This window comes from Rhea americana, unplaced genomic scaffold, assembly GCF_003343005.1.
Source record: "Rhea americana isolate MKP2758 unplaced genomic scaffold, rheAme1 scaffold_2, whole genome shotgun sequence".
Taxonomy (NCBI): domain Eukaryota; kingdom Metazoa; phylum Chordata; class Aves; order Rheiformes; family Rheidae; genus Rhea; species Rhea americana.
Genome location: NW_028186149.1, coordinates 14992578 through 15005388, shown reverse-complemented (window position 1 = coordinate 15005388; position 12811 = coordinate 14992578). Strand labels below are relative to the sequence as shown.

At 34.3% G+C, this 12811-nt stretch overlaps 1 protein-coding gene across 3 annotated transcripts in view; it reads right to left on the bottom strand.

The window, feature by feature from the left end:
* Positions 1–12811, bottom strand: part of FNBP1L (formin binding protein 1 like) — a 61086-nt gene that overhangs the window by 47673 nt on the left and 602 nt on the right. The window lies entirely within an intron of this gene.

Genomic DNA, 12811 nt, shown 5'->3' with positions numbered 1-12811 from the left:
GATGGCAAAATAAAGGGCACAACAATAAGAAAGCACTCAACAATATATTGAAGCTATAGTTCAGAGTTTAATTTTAAGTATCCACAATAACTCACTACAAATCCTAATATTTCCCTTTAAAATACAGGTTCTACTTAGTTCAGTTCTAGCCAAAGAATCAAATAAAACTCTCACTCTACATACCCATCTATAAGTAAAGTTGTACAGTCTTTTTTTCACCTAAAGATACAGAATCATCTCCTATATTTTATTTTACTCCCACTTCACATGTTCTCTGTGTCCTATATGAAAAACCTAACTATTTGTGGAATAAAAGTAATTTCATTCTTCAACATGAAGTACTCTATGTTATGTCTTTAATATCTACTCATATCAGTAAATTCTCAGGCAATTAAAACAGCAAAATATTAAACAGTGAGCAAAAAATCTCAGTAAATAATCCATATTCTAGGTACTATCACGAAACAGTAAGTTCTGAGAAATAGCCTCGAATATTGAATAAACATGAAATAATGATCACAAAAGTATTTCTTTTACACTGAATACAACTTTTAGAATTTTCTTAACATGCTAACTATAAAACTGAAACCATCCAACTATGTATGGTAATTTTTAAATAATTTAATTAACGCTCTCTAAACTGCTGTGATTCTCCAGTGTCACTGTAAGTAACTTTATTTGTTCTATTTGTATTTTAAAGTCATGAGTTGCCATATATTAATATCAAACATAATCATACTTCTAACTAAGCTTACATAAAGCATTTTGATCAATATGAAAGTTTTTTTACTCATGAGTACGACCTCTTGCACCAAGGATTCCAAACTCAACAGTACAAACAAAAATCTGTTTTCCACCAAGCTGCAAAAGTTTCCCTAATTCAACAAAAAACAAACCTAGAAAGATTACACAACAGACTTATCACTATGCTTGCACAGTCATCTCTGATTCCTGAAACTACATTCGAGTAGAAATTAATACTAAGCAGGAGATAGAAACTGATGCTGTTAAAGCAATTAAATGAATTTCTTAAACAGCAGTCAAAATTCCATTGAATTTCATGACTGACTACAAAAAAGTCGGAAGAGATGCATACTCATAACTTAAATGTATATTAAAAAAAATCCATTATTTGCTTTCTGTACAAATGTGTGAGTAACTCCAACTTCCTTAAACCAAATTAAAACTAAGAAAAACTTCTTTTTATAAGAAATTATTCTTTCTGTGAAAAGTGGAACTAAGGAACTAAAATGGCATCAAACGCTAAAATGCCACACAGTATTTTTGATAACTAAATCATAAGCACAAGACGACAGCTTTGGTGTTGACAAGGAATGTGAAAAAAAATCTATTAATTATGGATAGAAATTAAGAAGGGTCTTTAGATTCAAGTGTAGAAAAGAAGGAAAATATCAAGGCTTGGTGGCTACAGAACAAACAAGGAACTAACTATAGGAAAATCTGAAGAAATAAATTATGAATAAAAATAACATAAAAGTCTAAGCAACTAAAAATAGAGCATGTTTAAAAAACTATATATTTGGAGAGATGTAAGCCTTTCCTGCTATGTGCTTTTGGAGGACTGGAGAACTTGCATACTTAACCAAAACCCTCTTATCAGCAGGTGAAATTAACCATTTGACACTATGATTGCTTTAGGACATATGAATCCTGCAAGTGTTCTGTTCTTCCTTTGCATTTTTTTTTATCATGAACAAATTTATAGAACTAAGGTTTAAAAATATGCATCATTCATGCACATTTAATAAATATATAACCAAAACTGAAAATAACAAATTCTGTGAGACACAGATGGTAAAATTAACTATTGAAAAATCACATATAAAACTACCGAAAATTAATAACAACTTTGAATCTGTATTGTACTGAATAAGAGGATGCAACAGCTTAATGAAGGACTAGGAAGAAACAACTACAAAAAGCTATGCTGTTCTCCTAAYGGAATAACTGCTACCAGTCAYGAAAGTATTACAGACAACATCCAARTAACTGTCAGATTTACTTGGAGATACAGGAACATGATCCTCTTCCCACAAATGAACAAAAGTCAGCAAAAATCAAACCCTCTTTTCCTATGACCTAATGAAGAAAAACAGTCATGAAAGCCACAGACTTCAGGTTTGACTTAAAGTCTGATTATATTTGCATGATAAAAGTTTGAAATGTTAAGTACACACTACTACAAATAGTCTATCAGAACTGTAAGAAACACTTCTATAGAAGGACTTTGTTAGAAATTCACTGTTCTCAGTTTCCCAGTATTCAATGAAGATAAACTAAGAGCAGTACTCCCAACTGGTCTGTATATAGTTTAGAGAAAGAACAGCTCTCCTTTCAGAGTTAAAACTAAAGACTGAAACTTGTTTTTGAAACACTGATAATTCATTATATCATATTAAAAAAAAGCATGTGCTAGCCATTCAGCAGTATGACCTTTAGAAGATTAGAGTTTCTCAAAAAATTGTAACAGAACACATTTCATCCAACAGCAAGATGGAGTCACTACACAGCCCACAATTACAGTCTTGCAGTATAAATCAAACAGAACATATAAAATGTTTTATCTAAGAATCACTACACATAGATATCATTGGCACCTCATCTCTAAGAAGCTACATTAAAGTTCTGAGAAAATATCTTCAGTTCAACTACTGAAATTTCAGTGAAACCAAACCCAAAGTAATTCATAGTAGTTATTGGGTGTTAGGCTGTCAAAACAAAAAGAACTAGTATACACAGGCTTTCATTGTTTTCATTTGGAGCTATTAAAGTTTTAACACACAGAGACAATTCCTGTTTTCACTGGACTCCAATTACCACCCACAGATTGACTGGATGTAATTTCTGGTAAAAACTGCTAAGTTATGATGGACTACTCATGTCTTACTACTTCCCTTTCAGGAATGCAGAAGATAGTAATTCAGGGAATCATACCTGTATCCATCTAACAAGTTCTAGGCTAATGCCATAAAGAACTGCAGTATCTTTCCTGGAAGAGAGAGATGATCACTAAACTTCCTAGTGTGTTTTAAATGTCTTTAAAAAAGTCATTTTAGAAGGAAGACATTCTTGCTATGAGAGAGCTCAGTCAGGCACAGACTACTTTTATTATTAAAGCAGTATCAAAACCTGGGAAGTTAAATTTAAAAAAATCTAGGTTACATGAGTGCAATACTTGAGCAGGAATGAGAACCGGTCTTGGAAAACAAAAAGCCTCATAGGTGGTTTTACAAAAAAAACAGGCAATCACAAAGAATTAGAATACCTGACAAAATTACTTACCTTTCCTCGCATTGTGACACAATTGTATACTCAACATTCCCCTCACATTATTTGTGAAGTACAAAAATCCCAGGCATTCAGATTTTCCTGATAAGTTATTATTTCTCTTCAAAAAAAAAAATCATTTTTTTCTCTTTCAAATATACTCTCCTTTTTAGATACATGACCTAAGCAGGAATTCCAGTCTGCTGCTTTTCTCCCAGTTTTATTTTAACATACTGAAGAACACATTAATAGAAAGTTCTCCATTTTCTTCCTCTCCTCGAAGCAAATATGTGACATTTTCTGGACTACACTGCATGGATCTCAGAAGCATTACCACCTACCATTTAACAAATTCTCCAGATAGTAAGAAAACGTAAGTATTAAGATAAATTACACTTTTACAGGATTCAGAATTAACCTTATTAATAAAAATTTTCACCATTCATAAATCCAATTTCCAATCTATAACTATCTTCTACTAAATCTCAGCTACCAACAATCAAAGCTCAGAAGCCTGAAATAGAATTTTCTGACCCATAATTAACTAAACTCATTGGTAATTTTTACAGATTAAGATAATAAAATACAGCAACTACAATCGAAAGGTAGAGCCAAGAAGCTTAGATGTAAAGTCATAACTGAGCATTCTATCACAGAAGCACATTTGGGGGGATGGGCAGAGGGTGAAATATAAGTGGTTTTAGACCTTTTCATAAGATTACCTAGAAGAATGCATTATTACTGCAATATCACCAGAGTTATCTTCAGATTTCACTAACTTTCCATTTACCCCCTCTTAGAAAACTGTCTCTAGAAAGTTCCTTGTGCATAACACTTAAGCACATTAATGAGTTCCAAYGATTCTTCAAGACTTTTGCCCACAGTTGGTGTAATTAAATATATAGTCAAGTATTTATATCATTAGGACCTCAATAAAAATAGATTTAAGGGGAGAAGGGAACTCCAGAAGTCCTTGGCTCTTCATAACTAATTTTTTTTAATCAGTCCTCATTAATGGGCCTTCATATAGTTTAATAATCACTAATTTGATTTAATTTTTAATGAAAAATTACAGGAAACAATGCTTCATTCAAATCCAGGTAATGTGCATCATCTTTCTTTCAGCCACTGTGTTTCAGATTTTATTTCTCTTGCACATTTGATCTCTTCCCTGATTCACAAATTCCTGTTCTATCCTAAGACTTGTTGACAATTTCTGCAGAGCTCCTTGAAAATAAGGCTCTTTCTATCCATTCCAATATATGCAGATCTTTGTCTGTTCTCCACTCTTCCAATTTTTGAACTACTGCAACATTCTTTTCTCTGGTATTGACAAATACAATTTCACTCACATATGCTTCTTGAGTGTTATCTCTACTCGTCTCTGCATTCTTTTCTATCACATCAAACATTAGCTTCTTGATCTCACTTTCAAGGGCCTTTCTGGCTGATTCCAGCTCTATTACCTCATTATACCAAAGCATCAAGACTTGCTTTTCGTGAGACTCCAACACTCCCTTGAACATTTCAACAAGTACTTTCTGTGTTCTCTTACACTGTTTACAAACTAATTCCCTGCAAACCTAGAGRAGGTTCCCCCCGCGCATTGCTATCCTCTGCTTGCAAGGCTTACCAAGAGAAACAGTTAAAATAATGAACTGACATCACTAACATGGTGTTGTATGATATTTGCTTTTGCACAACTCTGTAGCCAATCACTGACCCATCTTCCGCTGGAGCTGAAAGTTGACTGAATTAAGGACGGTCATTTTACTCTGTACAAGAACGGCACAGTGGGATCTCACTATGTGATTAATGGTTTCAGGTACTAAATAAAYGCAAACAACAATAAAATGCATTCCAAATAGCAATTGCAGACATCAAACATCTTAAATATTCCTAAAATCGGACCTACTTCATATAAAGAGGAAAAGAACTGCAGACCAACTAGAAGTCATAGCAGATAGCTGAAACGGGAACAATTTATCCATATATTATAGCAAAAAATGAATGTTGGACCAAACGTTAAAGCATCCTCTGCAAGAATATTTCTCTACTGCAGAGAAACTGAACTGTATCATAGCACAGATACTGCCTTGGTTTCACAAAAACAAGAAAAATTCAGGCCTCACAATATTAGTTTTTTATCCCAATACAAGACTACACATCTCTGAAAGACGTAAAAAGGAAAAGAACCATGCATAAGTACACAAACTACCATGCCACCAGACAGTTTCAGCAGTAAAATGCCCATCTTACTTTAGGTCACAAGGTAGAGTTCTAACTACAGAAAAACACAAAAGGAAAAGGAATTAATGAATCTCACATGTAAGTTTCAAATTTCAACACTATTAAGATATAAACAGAAAAATAAGTACATTGAAATTAACCCCTTTCTTGTTCTTGTTACTCAGCATGAAGTGTAATACTGTTACCATTCTTCTCTTAGAGGAGAATTTGTAGTGAAGAAAAAAAAAGAATTTTATTGCAGATAATTCCATAAACATAAAGTCAGTGTAGAGTGTCAGCATTTTAATGAAAACCTTCTGGGTTTCATTATTATAATACTTTTTTTTCCTCCTCCCATCCAGCTGAAACACTGTCATGTATCAGAGGTTGAATTTACAAACTTTCTGCCAAGAGAGCGCTGGGACTAGGGTACGTAAACTCACTAGGGGCAAAATGAGGCAAGCTGATTGGAATTTCAGCTTTCACTGAACAATCTGTTCACTAACACAAGGAAAAAGCTGAACGTATCTGGACTTTGGGGGATTTTTCTTCTACCAACAGAAAATTTAAGTTAGTAAAAAAGTATGTGCATGTGCTATTAACAATGAAAATCTAATCAGTACTGTGTTAAAAAACTTCCTCTCCACAAAAAATAGCTGCTTTACTCAATTGCTGCCTTCACCAAGCATACTAAAACACTGTTCTGCAAACATAAGGAATGAGGGATTTAACTATTGTATTAAGAGAGTCTCACCTAAATCAATCCAGTGTAAGAACTAATTTAAATACACAAATGAAGCTTTGGACATTTTCCCATGGCACTACTACTGTGTTTACTACATCTATAGCATCAATGACAACTCTACATAAGCAGTAATACACAAACCTCCTGTTTTCAAGCATTTATCTTCAAATTGCCAAAAGCCCTTTTCRTACATAGGTGGACACTCTTCACCAAGAACTGAAAGATAAATACACTGATAATAGACTTTTCTCTACCCATGCTTCTTCTATTCCACAGGTCTGATGGTAAAATTTGCAATTCCAAAGGATCGGTTTCCAGACATTATTTAGACAGGTAGATACTTTAAAGAAGTTCTCTGCTTGGTTCGGATTGTGTATTCTCAAGCAATCTCCTTCTAGTCTTACTCAAAAAAAAAAAATCAAACTGCAAACTGTAGCACGCAGATTTTCAATACAGCAAACTCTCAGATTTTTTATTATGAATAATATTCTAGGTAAATAAATAAATAACCAATAAGGAAGACAGAGCCACTTTTCCAGTGTTCAGCAAGATTAGAAAAATCCTATGTATGTTTATGCAAACTTCCTTGAAAAGCCTTTACATTTCCAAATATATGTGCAAATGAGGTCATAAAAAAAATGCCATATTAATAGCCACCTTGTTTTCAAACTTGAAAAAATACTTCCTAAACAGATACTCAAGGGAACAAATCTGTAGACATCCTTAAATTAAATTATGTTCAATATTAAAACCAAACCGATAAAAAAAGTCTCAAGATAATGACTCAGTCCTTCCTGGAAAAAATAGTAAAAAGGTCAGATGTTTATGAACTAGACAATTGCTGGAAAAATGCAGATAAATATTATTCCTAACTAAGACCTGATATAATTGTTTTCATTCCTGAGCCGGAAGTAACTACACATATAATAACCAACTACTCGATCCTTACATAACTTTCTATTTGGAAATCTCAGAGGTCTTCACAAGAATGAGATAAGCGGCACAATACTTGGGTGAAATAGATTGTAAGCTAACAGAGGTTAAGCATCTCATCCAACACCTTACGCAAGACAGAGGATATGTCAGAGGCCATTTCATGTATGTGGAAACCTATGCAATTTCATACTTTGGCCACAAGAAAAATTCCTTGCACAAACTTGCAGATCACAACAGCGTCAATAAATGAAAAGAAGAACCCATACAGAGTACTGCCTGTATTCTTTAAATTAATAGGGGTTGCCACTAAAGTCTAAGCAGAAATCNGAGGAAGGGAAATCAAGGTTTCATCTCATAAACATCTACATATTAAATAAAATAACCAAATTTAACATAGTGTATGTTAGCATACTGAAAAAACAAGTTTACAAAATATTGAGATTCAAAACCACAGAATTTCTGCATGTGATATGATCTACAGAATTATTTTCAATACTTTTTAAAACATTCAAAAAAGATGTTAGTAATTTAATGACTACATAACCCCATCATCTTGCATCAACTGTACAGAAAGGTTTCTCAGTATCAAATTGTTTTGAAACCCTTCAAAAATTGTTTTTTGATCTAAAAAATAATTTATTGAACATAAAAATAAGAAGTAATATTACAACAGAAACATGCTACGTAACAGTTATCTTTTAGAGTCAACTTTTTTTTTTTACATAGTTGTATACCATGGGTATTTTCCATAGAGCTAAACTTTGTGATTTTTAGTAATAGACAACATCACTACACACAATTTATCCACATCTATGCAAAGAGAATACACCATTTTAAGACAAGGAGCAAACCTAATGCTCCAGACAGGCAACAGTACCATGAAAAAATTTCAAGAGCTTTTTAAAAAACACTAATACAGTTGAAGATGATTTAGTCTTTTTGTAAATAGAAGTTGGTTTGAGGCATGGAATTAATTTTGTTTAAGGCAAGATTAAGAAGAGTACATTATAAAGCATACTTTGATCTTTCTTTGGTCAACTGTAACTTATTTCTAAAACAGACAGTATTGTACAGTGCTAGTGGTTTCTTAATTATAAAAAAAGGGTGTGCTTCTGGCCCCAAAGAACTCAAGACAATAGCATCATTAAATCTTCTATGTCTTTTTTTTTTTTTTTTAAGTGTAAAATCTTAGCACAAAAGCCTTCAGCATAACTTTTGCTTTAAATATTTATCAAGAGGTGAGAAACAGTGGGCTAAACTTGTTTTATAGAATGAAAATACTGTGACATGGTCATTCARCTACTTTTTCCATCAAGTACCACTGAGAGGTTTACAGATGTTCTAAGAGAACATGCATCAAAAAAGTTAAAAATCATCCCTTCAAACAATGTCTTTCTTCTGATAATGCTTCAAGTGATTTTTTTTAAGAGACAGCATTAACCTCTAATATTTAAGGAAGCTACTGTAACAACAGAAGTGCCAATCATGATGAGTTTCACTTGCCTCCATTCATTAAGCCGGGAATTTCACTACCATCATCCAGACTCCAAAGCTCAGCGAGCCTTCAATGTCAAAACAATGCTAAGTTAATACTATTTGTATGCTTTATATCAATTGCAAAAAGAACTCCAGAAGTACAGAGACACATATGCTAAAGAGAGGCTCGTGCTGATTTACAATTCTTTAACAAATTAGAACCCAACATTGTTATTTCCAAATATTTCAAGTTGCTACAAACCAATTTTACTACCACGTATCTATTCTTGTCTTGTATGTCACCGTACAGCTTGAGAGAGAGAGATCAGACTGGGCCATCCTATTAACTGTGCAAGTTTGTTTGAAAATCCTCTTACTGCTTGTGAACATAAACACATTGCATATTTAAAAAAAGGATGTTAAAAAGTTACATCTCCAGAACATGTATTTCAATAAATAGCAGCAATTTACCAAAGGAGTGCAGCAGTGGTACTTTGCTATCACATGTCTTTTTTTATCAGATAACTGTGGCTTTACAAGTACCACATAGGAAAAAGTTACGTATTACATATGGGAAAATGAAGAACAGAGTAGTCCAATTCACAGAAAACGCAGTTTCAACTAGATTACAGAAGATCGGGATCCAGACTTCTCAGTCCTCACTATTTTGTTCTAACCATTAAGAAAAGATTATCGCGCAAGGCAGTTCCCTAAAGTGTTTCCCTTTTGTCCAGACATACCATAAAGAATATGCTGCAGAGTGACCACAGAAATAAATGCACTAATAAGAATGAAACCATTTGTGGAATAAACTCACAACTGATGAAAAAAAAACTGTGGTTGTGACAAAAAAAGTTAAAAAGGAAACATGTTTTACATAGTGTAGAAGTTGTAAAACAAAGCAGTTCTAATGATATAACAGCTTAAACAACATTTATTTTACTATTATTAGTTCACATTGTTTTATACTATACTGTCAAAAGAAATGTATTCACAACTGGAAGCAGTAACACAACAGGGAGCATGCAGTTTAGCCAACATACATACTGAAAGGCACAAAGTGCATCTAACCACTTCAGCCCACACAAGATGTATATATATTGGCCAACACACACTCACTTTGGAGAGTAGTGCTGTATTTGTAAAATGGTTGATTGAAAAACAAAAACCCCCAGAAACTCCAAACAGAAAGAGTAGCTACAGCATCTATATAATTAAACAATATTGACTTATCAAAAAAAACCCTCTCCACTGTCATGTCCATTATATAACTATGACAGACATTTTAAATAAAAGTAGCATATGCAGTATTTTAGTATCAGAAGAGCTACATTTACAAAAATATCAGATGGGAGCTCATTTTCTAATCCCCTAAATTTTCCCTATATCCTTATTTCTCTATAAACTTATCCATGCATATTTCTTTCTCTATCAGAAATAACAAAAAGACTCCAGAAAAAAAAATGTAACAAAATAATCCAGTACTGCCAGTCAGCATAAAGTATCAATAACTAGCATGAATAGATACAATTAGAGAAGGCTGGATTAAGATTTTAAAGCACCATATACAAAATCATCAAATTTGCTTCAGTGTGTCAGAGAAATTTCATGTACATGTGCAAAACGTTTACGCAGAAATACTGTCATCTATATTCTGATAAATCCCACTGTACTACTGTAGGTATAAATGCTAATGAAGTGAGACCTTCAGGCTCAAAGTCTCCAGTAGACCTGTGCAGAACAGCTCTCTGCAGTTGAAGTCTGTAACACCATGAGCTGCAAGTGTCCTGCTGCCATTATCATAGCCAGTATGGCGACCAAAGCTGCAATGATGTTAGCAACAGTGAAAGATTAAAGGGAAAGGCAGAGCATAAAMCATAATGCAAACACATCCAACCTTTTATCTACACATTATTTACAACCCTGTCTTTGAAGCTCCACTAATAACAGATTTTTCTTGCATTTTCAACCTAGAATGACGCTCATTTTTTTCATAAGTAAGTTTTATGCCTGRTCATCTTTATTTTCCCATCAAAAGATATCAAAATAATTTTAAGATCTGACATGCATTTCAATCATCAAGAGGAGCATCAAACATTTTTTCTGCTATGAGAAAGGAAATGGTCTGCATTATAGTACTCAATAATAGATAACATTAAAGAAAAAAAAAACAGGTTCAACAGAAAAAATAACCTATTTAAAAGGGATAGATAAACAGAAAACTTTGTATCATCAGAAGCTAGTTATATAGTTACAAACAGACTATTTTGCACATAAAATTACAGCATTAACAGAGCTGTTGGTATCTCCACTGAGTCTAGCACAAAATACATTAATTTTGCAGAGAAATTAAAGTGTCACAGTGAAACTTTTAACTTAAATATTCTGACACGATTTCTTCAAATTAACACAAGGTAGAATTAGGGACTTGGGCAAAAAAATCCAGTATGTCTGAATATAAATTCAGCTATTTGCCCAACACCATGAATAAAATGCCTATCACTCACAGAAAGTGTGTAGTCAAGGTCCACCTTTTTCATATAAATTTCCTTYAACACAGAAGGAAAATAAACACTTTCTTACAAAACTGAACACAACACAGAATACAACTTAACAAACTGAAGAAAATAAAACTAAATGGTTGCCAAAGTGAAGAGATGAGTAAGCTAAAACTCTCTTTTCTAAAGCAATACATGCTTGTTCAAGAGCATGTATCAGTCTCCTCCTAAAATACAAACCCTTACTCTTCCAAGGCACTGACCTATAATCTCTCATGCGAAATATTCGCAAGCATGATCTACAAAGACATACCTATGCGGCCAATACAAATCACGTATTTTATTTACTACTGTTAAAATTACAATAGCTTTTTTTTTTTTTTTTTTTTTTTTTTTTTTTAGCAGTGCTCTCAGTACTTCACCAGCAGATTTAAGCTGGATTCTCACAGTGCCTATGATTCCCAGTTAAGCACTGGGCACTGCAGAAAACATTAACACAAAAGTAATCCTAAATATCTTTCATGCAGGCTTCCCCATGTAATAGATTTGATGCAAAGCTAAAACATCTCCATTTTGAATAATGAGCCACAATTTACTTAGCTAGCTTCAGGAGCATTGCTGATCCCTGACTCTTGAACCCCACACACCTACCCTGGTGGCAAAGCTGCAGCCCACCCCAGCCAGGCACAGGGAACCACAAGTCCTGGTCTTCAGCTGATCTCTCTTCCTATCCATAGCCCTATGCTACAAGCCCATCTCCTGCCATATAACATTACCAGAGATCAGGTTTTCCCCCATAAAGGACTGAATCCACCTCAAAAAACAGAAAGGTACAATGCTAGAGCCAAACTAAGAGTTCTTGAATAGATTTCAAGCTACAATATTTAGCCTGAATATTTAGCCCTATTTTTTCCAGAGAGCAAGAGTGTGTGTTTTACAATCTTTAGTCTTCATAAATAAATGAAGGGCAGACTGCATTTAAAATGGGGGCATTAAACCATCCTGGATACTATCTTTTTTCTCTTAAGCTTTCCCATGACCAGTCACCAACTCAACTTCACTTGTAGTAGCAACAGTAGGAAATGTAGTAGGAAAAAAATAAGACATCTAACACACCCCCATCTGTGGGCAGACATAAGTGCTTCACTCCAGAGGATTCCCCGTCAGAGAAGCCCTCCCTTCCACACTGTCCTCGGCAAAGCCAAAAGCATCGGAGGACGAGTTTTAAGGTTTAAGAAAAGTAGAGATGTAATGCAGCACAGATACTTTCTGTCTTCTTGCTGCAAATTCTTCGTATTAAAAAATGCATGTATACATATGTGTGTGTATATATGTGTGTATATATACATATATAAATACACATGCACGCACGTATATATATACATACACACACAAAAAACAGCGTTAACCAGTGTTCCGTGCTACGTTTTCAGACAAAGCTGAACAATAAGCCGCTTTCAATTTGGGGAGGCAGCTCAATATGATTTACTTGTCGGAGCAGTCCAGTGGTTTTGGAAAGAGCAGCAGCCCGGCACGGCCGCGGGGAACACCCGGCTTGCTGCCGGGCCGGAGCCGGCCGCCCGGCCCTCCGCTCCCTTCGCCTCAGAGAAAGGCGGGAGCGGGCGGCGCGGGGCCGCCC